This window comes from Mustela nivalis, assembly GCF_964662115.1.
Source record: "Mustela nivalis genome assembly, chromosome: 17".
NCBI classification, from domain to species: Eukaryota; Metazoa; Chordata; class Mammalia; order Carnivora; family Mustelidae; genus Mustela; species Mustela nivalis.
In genome coordinates this window covers 12,519,056-12,530,772 of record NC_139036.1, presented here as the reverse complement: position 1 = coordinate 12,530,772, position 11,717 = coordinate 12,519,056, and positions in this window count along the sequence as shown.

The following is an 11,717-nucleotide window of genomic DNA, read 5'->3' as shown; positions in this document are numbered from 1 at the left end:
ACATTTTTTCAGCATATACAGCACAGTACTATACGTGTATTTTCTCCTGATTCTCATTTCTCTAGCTTACTTTATTATAAGAATACTATATTAGTTCATATTGATGTAGTTTTTCAGTGTAGGTGAAACCCAGAGCTGACAGCCAAGAAGGAATTCTTGAGATGTCTTTGGTGCAAAAGCTGGTTTTATTAAAGCATGGGGATAGGACCTGTGGGCGAAAGAGCTGCACTGGGGTTCTGAGGAACGGCTGATTATATACATGGGAGTTGGGGGAGATAAGGGCAAAGGGAGGTGTTCAAAAGGAGTCTGCAAAAGAAGACTCAGGATTCTGGAGGGTTTGCCATTGTCAAGCTAAGATTGTTTTTCCCCCTAGCACAGCATTAACATTATGATAGTTGGAAGGAATGTCACACATATCCTCAGCTTTGTCCTCAGCTTGCCTTATGCTTCCTCATCCTCAGCTTGCCTTATTCTCCCTCATCCCATATGACATACAAAATATCTGTTAATCAACTGTTGATGTTATTGGTAAGGCTTCTACAGTGGGCTGTTAGTATAGTTATGTTCTTGAGAAACCAAAATTAATATGTGGATCTTTAACTGTGTGGGGAGGTCAGCACCCCAACACATTATTCAAAGGTCAGCTACACTTTCTTATGAAAAATGTTGCTCACTAACATTTATCTTGGTTTAAACTGAAAACAAAAACCTGCCTCATATGAAATTAACAGGCTATCTGTAAAGTTGTTTGAATTTGGGGGTAGAATACTCTGATAAAATAGAAAGAGTTTGAAGGGGTCATTTGTTTGGGCTCATGCCTTCTAACCAGCAAATTATGGCTGCACCACATCTAAGCCAACAACCTTACTTTATAAATGAGGACACTAAAACCCAGAGAAGTAATTCATTCTCAGGGTGAAATAAATAAGATAAAAGATAATAGATTTGCACCAAGATGGATGGGACAAAGAATATCAAGCTTAAGCAAAATAAGTCAGAGAAAGGCACCTTTCCTCTCTCCTTTAGTTCAAGCTGGCAGCATCTTACTGGTGTAATTCAGTTTTTACCCCAGGCTTCTCCTGAGAAGGTATGCTAAATCCATGAAGCACATTTGATCTCTTTATCAAATGGCTGTTCATCCACTCCCTTCTTGCTCTTTTCAGTACGTCTTGATCTCAGTCCCTCATTCTTGCAGCAGTCCCTCATTTTAACAATATGGATAGACTGAAAACATCCCGATCTCCAAGTTCTGGTTAGTTTTTGCTTAACAATTCCTTCAATGTATCTCTCTCCTCTCAAGTTTTATTATAAGCAGTAAAGAGAAACCATGCTGCTCCTTCAGCACTTTGCTTAGACACCTCATCCCTAAATAGCCCATTTCACTGCTCACAGGCTCTACCTTCCCCAGAGCAGGGAATATCATTCAGCCGTGTTCTTTGCCACTTTTTAATGAAGTTTGCTTTGCTTCCGGTTCCTATTAACTTATTCCTCATTTCCACCTGAGACCTTACCAAAATTACCTTTAATGTGCATATTTCTATCAACACTCCCTTCAGGGCAACCAAGAATTTCTAGCATGTTCTCCAAAACTCTCCCAGCTTCTGCCCATTCCTGTCTTAAAGCCACGTCCGCAGGTGGAAGTAATTATACAGCAGCATCCCACTTCTTGGTACCAAAATCTGTATTATCAGTCAGCTGCCATAACAAAATACCACAGACAGGGTGACTTCAACAACAGAAATGTATTCACAATTCTGGAGGCTGGGAAGTGCACGATGGAGGTCATTGCTGTCTTCCTGGCTTATAGACAATTGTCTTCTTGCTGTGTACTCAAATGGCCCTTTTATGGAGAGAGGGAACAATCTCTCTGATGTCTCTTATAATGACCCTCACCCTATCTGATCAGGGCCCCACCTTTATACCCTCATTTGACCTTAGTTACTTCCTTAGAGGACCTCTCTCCAGACACAGCCCCATGAGGGGTTAGGACTTTAATATATGTATTCAGTGGGAGACAGAAACCTCTAATTCACGATATATATATATATATATATATATATATATATATATATATATATGCTAAAAAAAATACAAAAAGATTCAAAGTAAAAAGATGGACAAAGTCAAGACATGCTAGACATCAATCAAAGAAAACCTAGTTTAGCTATCCTAGTATCACACAAAATATACTTTCAGATAAGCAGCTTTACTAAAAATGAAACATTTCACGATGATAAAGACTCAATTCACCAGGAAGACATATTTATCACAAGTGTGATCATGTGTTAAAAGAGATTCAAAATCTATAATGTAAAAGTTGGAAAAACAAAAAGAAAAAGCAACCCTATGGGAAGAATGTAGTACAACTCTTTCTGTCTGATAGAGCAAGGAGACAAAAACAAATCAGTGAGGGCAGAGAGGACTTAAACTTCATGAAAAGGGTCTTTAAAAGGGTAAGACGTAGAGCACCTGGGTGGCTCAGTCAGTTAAATGTCTGACTCTTGATCTCAGTTCAGGTCTAAATCTCAGAGTTGTGACTTCAAGCCTTGCATTGGGCTCCATGCTGGGCATGCAGCCTACTTTAAAAAATAAAAATTAATTAATTAAAAGGGTAAGATGAAAGCAAAGAAGAAGAAGAAGAAGAAGAAGAAGAAGAAGAAGAAGAAGAAGAAGAAGAAGAAGAAGAAGAAATATATCTTCAATGACCCAGAATTATTCTAGAAAAATACCAGCATAAGATGTGGGGAAGAAAGAAAAGTAACATGAGAACATACTAAATTACTTGTCTGGTTCAGGGAAAAAGTGGACATTTAAACATTTCAGAACTCGACAGAAAAATACAATGTGCTTAAGTGAGGAGAAACCACCATAAGAAGAATAAACAAATGTATCTCTACTAAACCCAGAGAAAAAAATCAATCCAGGAAATAGTGGGAAATTGAAATGATAGTAAAAACATTTTCCCTTTAAGAAAAAATTGTCAGATGGTGAGATCTGCTAAACTTTAAGAAAAAATCATTTCCCATGTCGACCACAGGACTGTGTGTTTCAGGGCAGGTTATTTCAACTCTCTGCATTTTGGTTTGTTAATTACATTATTACATGTAAAGTGCTTAGCACAGTGCTCCATAGAAGGCATTCAGTAAATATTAACTTTTGCCATTCTTATTACTTTCAATACTATTGTTACTGCTGTTTCTGCTACTATTATTTATTATTATAGTCTCCTAAGTCTCTGACATAAGGGACTCAATAAGTCTATCAACATTTTCGAGTTTGACTTATGCAAACAGATATAATTAGATCTTGCAGGCATGGTGAATGTTTCTTAGCAAGATGAGATCCAGAGAAAGAAAAGTTTGTGTTAACTCCAGTGTAAGCCAAGAGTAATATAGAGTGTGGCATGGCTTGATAAGGAGTAGAACACATGAGAAAGTGTCAGTTACACTGAGGAACTGATTTGGGTGTGAAAGTCAAATTCTTGCCCAGTTATTGTAAGTTAGAAAGAACAACAAGCTAAGAAGATCTGAATCTTGTCCATGATTTGCTGGCAGTGTATCAGGAAGCACATCCCTAACTGAGTCTGTACTCCAAGACCCTACATCCTTTCCTCTGCCTGATAGGTAGTAAGTCCCAAGTTGAAGCTGGCTTTGAAAATAGTCATTGTTCAAGAAACACTTATCAATTTATCAACTTTAATCATTTTATCAATTTAGCAATTTCAGCCAGTTTATCAATTTGTCAGTTATGTCATGCATCATTTGTCACTCTTCTTCAGATACCAAGCATTTCCAAAACTGAGTAGTTTATCAACATCAGATCCTATGGAGACCCTACCTAATGGAGTGAAATTCAAATTAGGAGTTTGTGTTATCTCTATAGACAAGAAAAGAAAATTTGCTTTTATTATCAATCTCTACAACGATATGGTGATGCTCTATTTTTCCAAGAGTAACACTTGAAAATTTAGTAGAATATTTATGGGAATAAGAAAGGTGGACACCTGAACAGGTTGGAAAATATATAGAGCATGAATGCATAAGCTCACAGCAAAATGTTTGGCAAGAAAGGGAATGTTAATGTTAGTGTGAAATACACAGTGGATTCAGTTATTAATTTTCCCACCAAAGTTTTACTTCAAAAAACCAAGAGTGCAGACTAGTCAGTGTTTCATAATAGAAAAAGAGCATACCTTAGGAACTAGTTCAGGGAGATATTTTAGTTCCTTTCCTTTGTTTTTCAATTAGTCATTTGACTATTTTGTGCACTTCCTTTCCTTGGGGAAATGTTCTGAATCTGATCTGATTATTTTTTAAACCTATTAATTGCGTGCAAAATACTTTTGGTATTTGAAAATTAACTAAATGTTCTTAACCTCAAGAGAAAATGAGTTGGAGATAATTAAAACAAGTCCAAAACATTAAGTACATTTTTTGAAATCCCTCAAGTAAAAGAATGTAGGTAGAACTGAACAATACTCAGGCTTGGACCAGAACTTAGACATCTAAAGTGTCAAAAATGATTTTACATGAAATATTCTGTTTTCTTTTTTTATTCTTTTGGACTTCTTAAAAAGAAAAGGATGGATTGGAGAAAAGCATGAAAGAAGCAAGCTTATCAGAATTCAAATTTGTCTAGGGTATGTTGGTGTAACTAGCCTTCCCCAATCCATCAAGCTTACCATCCTAGTAAAATTTCAATTCCTTTCAAATCAGTGGAAAGTTGCCATGCTAGTACTGAGGGTATATCAAAATATAAACAAGACTGAATTCTTCCCCACACGAACTGTTTAATATGATGACATGGGATTGAAGAAGAAAAATAATGTCATAATGTTGTATATGTTTATAATATAATCATATTGCAAAGAGGGTTTTCAAGGTCATCTCCCAGAAGTCAACGAGATGAACTCTGCTTCTCACCTTTTAAATCCTTCCTATCCTCCCCAGGCAATTTTGGTTCCACATCTGTTTCAGACTCTACAAAACTTTTTTTTTTCTTTTTAAAGATCTTATTTATTTATCTGATAGACAGAGATCACAAGTAGGCAGAGAGGCAGGCAGAGAGGGAGGGAGGAAGCAGTATCCCTACCGAGCAAAGATCCCAATGTGGGGCTCAATCCCAGGACCCTGAGATAATGACCTGAGCCAAAGGCAGAGGCTTTAACCCACTGAGCCATCCAGGCACCCCTCTACAAAACTTTCTAATGTGCTTACTGTTTATACCACAAGTGAGATTCCATTGTAAACATTTCTTGATTATAGTTCTAAAACCATGGTAAGAGTATCTGTTGCCCCAAGCAAGATGGCAGCATAACATGCAGGGCAACAGAGTGGCAAAGGTGTGGACTTCAGAGCCAGATGACTTTGGTAAAAAGCCCTGGGTCACCAATGGAAGAGTTACCTAATCCCCTAAGCCTTGGTTTCCCCATCTCCAAAATGGGAATATTAATACTTCCTACCTCAAGAGTTTTGAGGCTCAATGAGGCAGTGTTGAGAAAAGTAGTAAACATAAATGTTAGCCATGATTAGCTTCTCATTTAGGTAAATCCATTACTGCACTCCACAAGTATTTCCTGGGTGCCTATCCTATGCCACATACTGTTCTAGACTCTGAACCCTACCAGTGAGTAAGATCGACAACATCCCAGACCTCAAGGAGCCTCCATTCTCATCTCAGCAAGAAAATGGGTTCCATTAGGAAGGAGTACATCAGATGTCATTTTGTACCTCCCAGGGTGATTTGCACAAAACAGCCAATAAATGTCTATGAGGAAATCATAATGAGTAGAAGGAGGAAGACATGCTTCGAAAATCTTGTACTCCTGGTCAAAAAAAGTAATTATGTGGACAAACCAATTGTATTCTGCTAAGGAGATCTGGAATCTAGTGTGTTAACATTTCTGAAAACTCAACTCTTTGGTATTTGAAAACATAATGAATTACATGAAGTTAACATGGCATCATGCCATGTTTTGCTCAAGAGGCAGAGAAATGTGTGGCATGGAGCACACTTGTGGATTGTGGTGTTCAGCCAGGTGAGGCCCAGATCACCTTGGGTTTCATGGCCATTCAGTCTGCACCATCTGGCTGACAATTGGAGTCTTGGCTTTGCTCTTGACCTTAGCACCAAAATATGCCCAGAGTAACTGCAGGAGGCCCAGGGACACCTAGCTGAGGAGATTCACTCTGATATGACTGGAGTTACTTTTCAAACACATGTTATTTGAGGACAGTTAGTAATTAAGACTTATTTATTTATTTATATTTATTTCAGAGAAAGAGCACACAAGCAAGGGAGGAGCAGAGGGAGAGGGATAAGCAGACTACACTAAGCACAGAGCCCAATGTGGGAATCAATCCCACAACCCTGAGATCATGACCTAAGTTGAAATCAAGAGTTAGATGCTTAACCAGCTGAATTACCTAGCTGCCTCTAGACTAATTTTTATTCACTCTTCACAGCAAATAAGAACCCTATACTTTTTTTTTTTAAGAACTCAGGAATTCTTTGTCTAATTGTAAAAATATGTCTTGGTCATTGAAAGAAACTTTGAAAGAAACTAAAAGCTGTAACTTTACACACATACACACATTCTTTTTACAGAGCAAGTTTTGAGAATTTTGTAGAAACCAAGAAGGAACTTGTAGAGACATTGGTCTGGGAAGTCAGGAGACTTGGTTTTCAGTGTTGACTACAATCAAGTAGTTTCTTGGACTTAAACAAGTGAAATCACATGTCTGGACCCAGTTTCTATCTGGAAAATGGAACAGTTAGGGTCTCCTTCTGGTTTTTTTAATATGCATTTATTAAATAATGATCTACCATATGCCCATCTCTTCCATACAGTATTTAAAACAGCCTTATATAATAGTTACATTTTATAAAGAGGAAACTAAAGCTCAGAGAAGCTCATTAACTTACCCAAGGCTACCAGATATGGGCAAAGGTGTGATTTAAGGGTATTTCCTCACACTAAGTCACATCCTCTTCCTAGCAAACTACAGCTGCCTTTAATTTACTAGGATATAAAATGGATCTTGGTTTGAGAAGAAATAATAATCCTGAAAACAAAACCTCACTGCCTGCTTGGTCCTTTGATGGGTTCTGCTCTTTTACTTATTTGTAGATGGGTTCTACTCTGTCACTTGCTTGTATGAAATCTATGGTTTACAACTGTAAGGTAGATAACTTGATAGGTTGAACCCTATCCAGAGAAGGTATCTCAAGCTTCATTGACATTTGCAGGCACTCGAGAGATGTGATCTAAAATAAAGAGAGATCCACTTATGCCTCAGTGATTATGGAGAGATGTAATCAGAAAATTAGATGGCATATGGATCAAACCCAAGCAAAACAGATTCTCAGGGACTAGCAGTCTTATTGGACTGCCCAATGAATGCTTACCTAAATAGACCAAAATGCATCTTCCAGGAATCTGAATAGTGAAATACAGAAAAAGCAGGCCATTTGGTAGCCATAGAGCAGACACTACATGCATATTGTATTCACCTTAATGATGGACACACAGTGAAATTAATAGGCTCCTACTTTTGAGAATCTCAGACTTGTCTTGGATCCCAAAGCGTTTTCCAGTTCTTGTTCCATTTTCCACAGGGATTGTTCTGCTCTGCACTCTGTTCTTGGGTTTCTGAGACACTAAATTGCCAAGGAATATATGTAAACTACAACATTAAACATTTTTTAAAAATTGTTTGGAATACTTGACTCTAGTCTTTGCAACACAAAGAGCTAAATAAAACTATGCACAATCTTTTTGTTATACAATAGACTGCTAAATTCTATTAATGTCAACAAGACTGAAATTAATAAGGATTTTGCACCTGATCTGCAAATTCCAAGGCCTGATTTATCATCACTACATATGCTTTCTGTTACTCTTTTGGCTATTCCAACTGGATCAATTATATTCATTGAGAATCTTAAGAATTCATTAGGACCTACAAAGCAGAGACATCTAGTACCATGACTTCCCTATCAGCCCAAAGATCACTTTCTTATAAGACCAATTCCATAGTTTCTGGAGTGAATTTTTAAGCATTTGAATTTTCAGCATACCTCCTGCACACATACACAAACAAAGCTTCTTCCACTATCAATATTACACACACACCAAAGACATACATTTGTCACTATCAGTGAACCTACAGTGAAACAGTATTATCACCTGAAGTCCATTGGTTACTTGAAGGCTCACACTTGGTGTTGTACATTCTAGAGATTTTGTTGAAATATATATATAATATACATATATATTTCATATTCTCCACCATAACAGTATTATATGGGATAATTTCACTGTCCTATAAATCTTCAGTGCTTCACCTATTCATCCCTTTCTCCTCACTAACCCCTGGCAGCTACTGATCTTTTTCCTGTCTCTATAGTTTGACATTTTCAACAATGTCATATAATTAGAATCATAACATACTTACCCTTTTCAGATTGGCTTCTTTCACTTAATAATATATATGTAAGTTTCCTCCATATCTTTTCATGGCTTGATAGTTCATTTCTTTTTAGGGCTCAAAAATGTTCTATTGTCTGGGGGCACCTGCATGGCTCACTTAGTTAAAGCATCTGCCTTGGGCTCCAGGGTTCTGAGATCAAGCCCCAAATTGGGCTCCCTGCTCAATGGGAAGTCTGCTTCTCCCTCTGCCCCTTCCATCATTCATTCTCTCCTTCCCTCTCTCTCTCAAATAAATTAATAAAATCTTTAAAAGAAAATCTTCTATTGTCTGGATGTGTCACTGTTTTACTTATGCATTCACCTACTGAAGGGCCAAATAATCTTGGTTGCTTCCAAGTTTTGGCAATTATGAATAAAGCTGCTACAAACATCTTTGTGCAGGTTTTTACATGGATATAACTTTTCAACTCATTTAAGTAAATGCCATGGAGCATAACTATTGGGTTGTATGGTAAGAGTATATTAAATATTGAAAGAAACCACCAAACTGTCTTCCAAAATGGCTATTCCACTTTGCATTTCCAAAGCAGTCTATGAGGTTCCTATTGTATACATGCTCACCAACATTTGGTGTTGTCAGTGTTCTGGATTTGGGCCATTCTAATAGGTAAACCATTGTATCATATTGTTTTGAGATTTCCTAATGACATATAATGTCGAGCGCCTTTTCATATGCTTATTTGCAATCAGTATTATTTCTTTGGTAAGATGTCTGTTCATAACTTTTGCGGAATACTTAAATCTGGTGGTTTTTTTAATTATTATTCTTTTGAGTTTTAGAGTTCTTTATACGTGTTGGGTAACAATCCTTTATCAGATTTGTCTTTTGCAAATACTCTTTCCAAGCTTGCGTCAGAGTATTTTAAGTGTAATGATCAACCCTGAAGGATGGATGCTTTATGGAAACAAAAAAACATTTAGAAAGAGTTCTTTAATTGTAAAAATTTAGACTCATTTTTAAAGATGCACTGAAAATGGACTATGTTAGGTTTATGGGCTATCTCACTGACTACTAAACTATGGTGGAATTAACTGAAATCTCCCAAAGAGTCCCCTTATATCAAGAGGAGATTGGAATCTAGTCAAGATTGGTGCCAGTCTTGGATTCATGGAGAGCACCAGCAGCAACTTGTGGTTTCTGTTAAAATGCACGCAGGCATAGATTAGGCAAGAACCTGTTAAAGTAACTTTCAAAAAAAAAAAAAAAGCACAAGGATATTATCTTTTATAGTGCAAGAGACTTGGACCAAAGGCTTTTTTTTTTTTTCAAAGGCTTTTTTTTTTAAGCCTTTATTTATTTGACAGACAAGAGATCACAAGTAGGCAGACAGGCAGGCAGAGAAAGAGAGGAGGAAGCAGGCTCCCCATCAAGGGGACAGCCCAATGTGGGGCTTGATCTCAGGACCCTGGGATCATGACCTGAGCTGAAGGCAGAGGCTTTAACCCACTGAGCCACCCAGGTGCCCCAGACCAAAGCCTTTATAAGATTAAATATATCTCTTGTTACAGTATGCTAGTCAATCTGTTATCTCTGAGAAAATTTAATTCTCACTAGGAAGATGAGATCAAAATGTCCAAGCATTTGATCCTACTACCATACCACCAAAACCACTAGCACTACCCCTAAAATAACAAGTCTAAAACACCTCTGAAATAAGAAAGCAGTGCTGTAATATACCAGAAAATGCCTGGAATCCCCATATATCAGTGATGGTTTTACTGCTTACAAAACTCACTCTAGTTTGGGTAAGCTAAAGGGGATTCATTACAGGATAGCTAATGGGTATCATAGAAGCTGGGAGGGCTGAAGAAGATCAGCTCTGGGCTGGACTTATGACTTTAATGTCATAAAATCACATTACAGGACTGAGCTTCTGGACCTGCCAGAAGTAATTGGCTGCTGTTGCTGGCTCCAGACTCAGACCACCTATGCCACCACCCACAGCAGCAAAAGAAAGATGCACCCTGCCTCTCAACACCTACAAAGCTAGAGCCCTAACGCTGAGACCCTCACCACAATTGTTGCAGAAAATCAAGCTCCCCTGCAACTTGGCTTGCCTGCCAAAGTAACAGAGACAAGAGAAGTCAGCCTCTGCTTCAGAGTGTTCCGCTTGTGCCTTCTAAAGCTCACGTGTTGTAAGTGATCAGTGTAACCAAGATCACATCCAAAACTAGAGCTTCAAAGGAGTCTAAAGAAATGTAGTTTTGAGGGTTCCAGCCCCAGTATTTCAAGAAGGCCTTCTAGAAGAAAGATGGAAAGGATACTCAGTGCGGTGATACACCATCCCACCCATCCTGAAAAGTGAGTAGAAAGCATATAATTGTTCAAGGAAAGCCAGGGCAATTCCAGAAGAGTAAGTGTCAAGGCCATGGACACAATTTATTGGAAAGAATCATGGAGCAGCCACCAGAGTGGCTCATTTCCATCTGGAGTAGGAAACACAAATATGCTGCGGCATTGACTGTAAATGTTGGGCCAGAGGCCAAGCTCAGGAGGAGGAGGGAGCTCTAATTCCCTAAGAGAAGCCTACTGGGATGCCCTGTCTGGCAGCTAACCCCCCTCTTCTACAATCCCTGTTGCTGACTCTGGTGTACATAATACCTTCACAGGCAGGCTGACCCAACCTGAATTACAAAGATAGCCATGCAAGCAGACAGTAAACGTCTAAAGTAAGCAAACCCCATGAAAGAGTAACATACAAGCTAAGGAACATCACTAAGGGAGAATTTATGCAGTAAACAAATGGAAACTTTGAAAATAGTACAACTGAAAACCACAGAGAGATGAGAATGGATCCTGTATCCATGAAACAAAATACTGTTTTTAAGAACCCCAGATTAGAAAAAAGAAAATGCTTACCAAATAAAAATCTTAATAGGTAAGCCAAAAGCAGAATATATTCATGCTCGCTGGAAGCCTAAATTGTGCTCAGAATGACAGAGATGGTGTAATAGGTGCTGAGGTCCACCACCCCGATCCCTGCCAGGGACCCAAATGTTCTGCCACCTGCTGCTGCTGGCAGCTCACAGCCAAGTCTCTCTCCAGGAATTACCCATGAGAAAGAGAATTGCTTTGTCCAAGTTTATGTCCTTTCTCCAAAGGCACACAGGCCCCCTTGCGTGGATTCAGGACAATCTGAAGGGTCATCCCAGCCCCAAAGCTCCCTGAACAGTCAGTTGAGGCTTTTCTTACAACTGCAACACAGTTCAACTCTCCTTTTACCCT